Raw genomic sequence first — 5,240 nt, 5'->3', positions numbered from 1 at the left:
CAGGGAGGTGGTGGAGTCGCCATCCCTGGAGGTATTTAAGAAATGTGTAGACGTGGGACTTCAGGGCATGCTCTGGTGCCCGAGATGGTTGGTTTGTGTCTGTCTGTGGGTGGGTATGGTGTGTGGTTGTGGGTGTTGTGTGTTGGTTTGTTTTGTTTTGTTTGTGGTTGGACTCGATGATCTCAAAGGTCCCTTCCAGCCATGAAGATTCTGTGATTTTGTAAAGAAGAAAATACAGTTGTTCTGTGTCACAAATATTCTCACAGTAATATTGTCACAGCTGCTGATTCCCATTATTTAGAACAAATCAGACCCCAAACATCAGGAAATATAAAACAAACAAAACCCTTGAATTCTTCTCCATTTGCCTTGTGAGGATGCAGCTGGGGCCATGTATCAAGGGTGTTCAGGGGTGTTTTTGTTGCCACTGTAAAGATCAGATACTTCACTCACATTGTAAGAATCAAACCAAATCTTCCAACCATCAATATAACTCTATCGCAGGGGCTCTGAGAGCATCACTGTGAGGGCGGCTGGGCTGTAATGAGTTGTTAGTGCTGATGTGAAGACAGAGTGTTGCAGAAAGATCTTTCTTTGTATGTGCACCCTCTGTGTTGCCCACAGCCGGGTGTCCTGCCTTGCTGAGTCTGGTGGGTCACTAACGTCCACAGGAGGTTTTGGGAGCTTTGCAGGGAGGTGCAGGTGCAAAAGAGCCCTTAAAAGCAGAAGAAAGGAATTTTTCTCAGCTGGCTTGACCACCTCTGCCGATGTCTGTAGGGAAAGGCAGAAGACAGCTCATCTTTCACTGTGTCCCAGCTCCCAGAGCTGGGCACAGACAGCTGGAACCAGACCTGACCATGATCTCCTCCCATCTGCTTCCCCTCAGGCTGCCTGTTGTTCTGGTTGCTCTCAGGTAGCCTGCCTGGCATCTCTCGCAAAATTAAAAAGCTGTGTAAGAAAAGCCACCATGCTGAATTTCCTGAAGAGAGCCAGAGATCATTTAACCTAGGTTATCCTTGTTCTCTGTGCTGGTTACTCTAGGGAAGTCTGGATTTTGGCCTGGTGCTGTCTCAGAAATGTGTGCTTTTGCAAGGCGCTGATGGGGAAAAAATTAAGCAGAAGAGCAAGGGTTGTGTTCCCACAGACCGTTATACTCTTCTTAGCCTTGCAGGGCTGCTTGCCACATTCACAGTGGTCCTACACTGAAGACTTGCTGCGTGGGCAGTGAGCAAGTGCATCAGGAGCAGCAGCAGTGGATCCTCTTTTCACCCAGAGGAGCACCACAGTGTCACAGCACCTTATCAGTACCCATTACTGTTCTGTGCTTTGCGCCTTGGGGAGGACAGGGAACTTTACACACTATTTGGAATTTATTATTGTCTTCCTTGAGATTGCACACTACTGACTGGCATCCATTACAAGAAGTACGTAGAAAGATGCTCCCAAAAGCCCAAATGAGTGAGATATGGGTGTACCACACTCAGACCTGGTTTACAACACATTACTGCAACTATTCCTGTTCATGCAGATCTCTGCCATCAGTGAGTGGAGGATACCTGCTGATTCTGACTAGTGCTCCTGAACATTTTGATGGTAGTGAACACTTTAAAACAGACATAATTTCAAAAACACCAGTAAAACTTGTCCATCAGAAAATTTTGGTTTGATGAATTAATACTTTCCATGTAATGACATGACTATAACTGAAATAGTCTCCTTGAAAGCTGGTTTGGGTTTTTTTTCCTGCCAGTCAAATCTGGGCTAGCTGGCTGAATACTCCGTCGTTTGTGCCTTCTTTGCGTGGCTGGCACATGTTTCTTCACAGCTTCCTCTCCTCGTGCAGTGGGCTGCCATCAACTTTCCACTCCGTTTTGAGCAGACAAGAACCGAGTGATGTGAGATCAGATCTATGCTGTCCCTGTTTACAGCAGGGGTGGAATATACGAACCTGCTGTGCCACCGCAGTGGCTAAAGGGGAGGCTGTGGAAGAGGCTGATGGGGATGCAGGGTTCTCGCTGCGGTGGCAGCAGTGCATGACTACGGATGGTGAAGGCTGGCGGTTCTCTTTGTGTCCTCTGGTCCTCCATGCAGGAGACAATGTACTTCTCAATCCTGCTGTCAGTTGTCCCACCCTATGGCTGCACGCTCTGAGGTTTGCCAAGGCCCTGATCTCGAAGTCAGTGTTGTTCCTGAAGAGCCAGAATCACCCACCCAGGTTTCCTCTGAGACACCAAGCAATGGCTGGCTGGATGGGTGAGTTAGTCATGCAAATACCTGGCAAGTCTTAGTTTCCTCTGACAGCATTTAAGCATCTTTGTGTATTAGGATCCCACTCAAGCTGCTTAGTGACGTGCTCAAGGGCTTGGCTCAAAAATAGTTGCAAAAGGGCAGGTGGGAGAAGGACTCAGGTCAGAGCTTTCATAGGACATCTTTGAAGTAAGAAAGAGGTGCCAGCTGCACATGCATGATGGGTCTGTGCAACAAGCTGGGTAATCCTGTCCCTCTCAGCACATGTGCAGGTGCCTGTGTGCCCTGGGGACACCATGAGAAAGAGGGCTGCTACCTCGTGTTTTGCACTGTTATAGGGAAATACCTGCCTAACTGCCTCTTCTGAGATACCTATTGTTTGGCTCAAACATTCTGGTTTACTGAAGGGACAATGTGGGGGTTTTGGCTCTTTTAGTATTCTAGCTGGTCTTTTCAAGCATTTGTGTTTGTTCTTCAAGCTTTTCCTCCTTGTCCTGCAGGTTAAGAGACTTTCTCCAGAAATTCTGTTTCATGAAGCAGAGCAGAACCATAGAAAGGAAAGGCCGTCCTTTCTGCAAAGAAGTAAAAAATACGGGGCAAGAGTAGAAGGTGAGCTGCACATGGAGGTAATGAGAAAGCACCAGAGAACAATTGATCTCAGTGCATCAGTAGCTGAAGCAGGTGGCTTCCAGGCATCTAAATGGAGAGCCTCTCGGGAGGAAGGAGCAGCTGCAAGCAGGACTTTCCCCATGGCTCAGAGGGGAATGTTAGAGCATTTGAAGGGATGTATTAAAGCCAAAGTACTTTATATTTATGAGAAGAGATTAAGTCAGTCAGAAGGTGGTTGCAGCCACACTGTTGCGTGGGTGTTACAGTGTCTGCGGAGGTGACTGTCACAAACAGTGAAATCCTGAGGCTGAAAGGGACCGTGCTAAGCACAGACCGTGGCTGCACAGGCCTTCATTTGACATGGCCGATGTGCGTCTTTCAGGCTGCAGAACTGCTTCTACTTGTCCTGCGGTTACTTCTCAGTCACCATCTGGAAAGGGGGCAGATTTCCCATCCTACAAGCTCTAGTTTCCTTCAGAAAGCACCTCTTGATTGCAAGGGTACTCATTTTTGGTTCAGAGATGCTGCTCAGAGGCAGATATAGGAGCAGTGTAGTTGAAGGAGCAGCTTTGAATTGTGTTTATAAGAAAGAGTAACCAAGAGAACACTCAGTGAAAGAACTCCTGAATCTTATGGCCCTCTTTTCTGTCTGTGGCTACACAGGCAGGTAGTGAAATGGGCCACAGTGGCTTCCTGGGAGGAAGAGAGACATCAACAAACATTGGTCCTGTCCTCTCATTCTTGTTAGTGAAGACGAGTTGGGGGAGTGTTGTGAGTTGGGAGGGTGCTGAGGGGAAGGGGTCCAGTTTGTGTTGAGACAAAATATTTTGTGCCTCATTTCAGAGCTTCCAACCGTCTCTTTTATATCTTGTGATTCTGAAGTTAACTTACTGCTATTTCTGCTACAGCAGAGCCCCTGCTATGGACCAGCATCCCTCTGTCCTGTATGCTGTCCCAGCATAACAGACAATGTCCCTGATGCGCAGAACTTGTTCTTTGAGCGCAAGACAAGAGAGAGGAGCTCAGGACATAGAAATCTTGCAAGCTGACTGGAAGACAGTGTGAAAAGTGGCTATAATAATTCTGTTTCCTTACTGAAATACAAACAGTTGATATTCTTCGTGACTTCTTGTAGATGCAGACCTGTTTTCTGTTTCATTTTGTTTGATTCACTTGCAGCCCACGGTTCTTTCCAGTGTTTGAATGAGTAATAAAAATGGTATGTGGCTACAGGCTTTCTGTATCTTGGAAAGCACAATGTTAACCTGGCAAATTATCTGGTTTGATAGAAGACTTGTGGACTGGCAGGTTCAGGTTGGGGTCTGGAACCTGACCTAGCCTTTGCATCTTCAAAAGAAGGAGTCGTTTTAGGTGCTATTAAAGTCACAATGAATTCACCAGATCTGAGCCAAACCCTTCTAGTGCTGCAGTTCTTCATTCAATAGGACTAAAAGCATCCTATCAGCAGCAGAGGGTGCCCGCACAAGGAGCAGGTTGGGTGAGTTACCATTTTCATATTGTTGGACTAGAGCTTTTAAATGGAAGATCCAGGATGAGCCATTCATTTTACTGATTTCTGGACCCACATATGTTTGCAGAGCTTTAGGACTAGTACTTGTCAGTGCATGGGACCAGTTTTATCAGAGGCAAATTTGGGCTTATGACCTTGGTTTAGAAACTGCTTCTGCTAGTGCTGGCAGCAGTGTGCAGCAGCTTGCACTGGCCACTCAGATTCTTGCTTCATTACTGCTCTCTAGAATTTCTGTGGCTGTATTAATCCAAGAGGAAATCTGTCACAGGGAGGGAATACACCAGCTGTCTGCCTCCCCAAGGCAGCCAGGAGTTGGCTGTAGAGCTCACTTGCTGTACCCTGAAGTGTTTGGCCCACCAAGGCTGAAGGCTGCATACTTGTCCCTGAAATGATGGTCAATGGGAGAAGCGTGTCTAGTTTGGATCAACGTACAGGTGGATGTTACCAAACTTACCCTTCAGAGATCCCAGACTAAAATAGAGACGGGATTTCATATGATGGTACGGCAGCTTTCTCTTGTTGAGAAAATAGATCACTGGATCCAGAAACCATGAAAAAGGAATATTGAGGTTACTGTGTCATTCACTGCCATAAGAAGCTAATGCACTATGACCACCAACATGGACTAACCAAAAGCATCGGGCAGGGGAGACTGGATGGGCAGGAAGAATCATATTAAGTGTTACAGACATTAACATCCTCTGTTAAAGCACGTGGTCTTCCCAAGGTGCCATTGGATCTCTTGATTACAAAAGAGTTGTGAATTGGTATATGTAACTCTGAACTGTGTCTAGAAGATTTCCTCAATCTTTTATCATTCTGTTTTCCTGTGATTTCTGCCACTTTCAGGTAA

Source organism: Numenius arquata, chromosome Z (assembly GCF_964106895.1).
Source record: "Numenius arquata chromosome Z, bNumArq3.hap1.1, whole genome shotgun sequence".
Lineage (NCBI taxonomy): Eukaryota > Metazoa > Chordata > Aves > Charadriiformes > Scolopacidae > Numenius > Numenius arquata.
The sequence above is the reverse complement of the archived record's forward strand: the minus strand, read 5'-3'. Positions refer to the sequence as shown.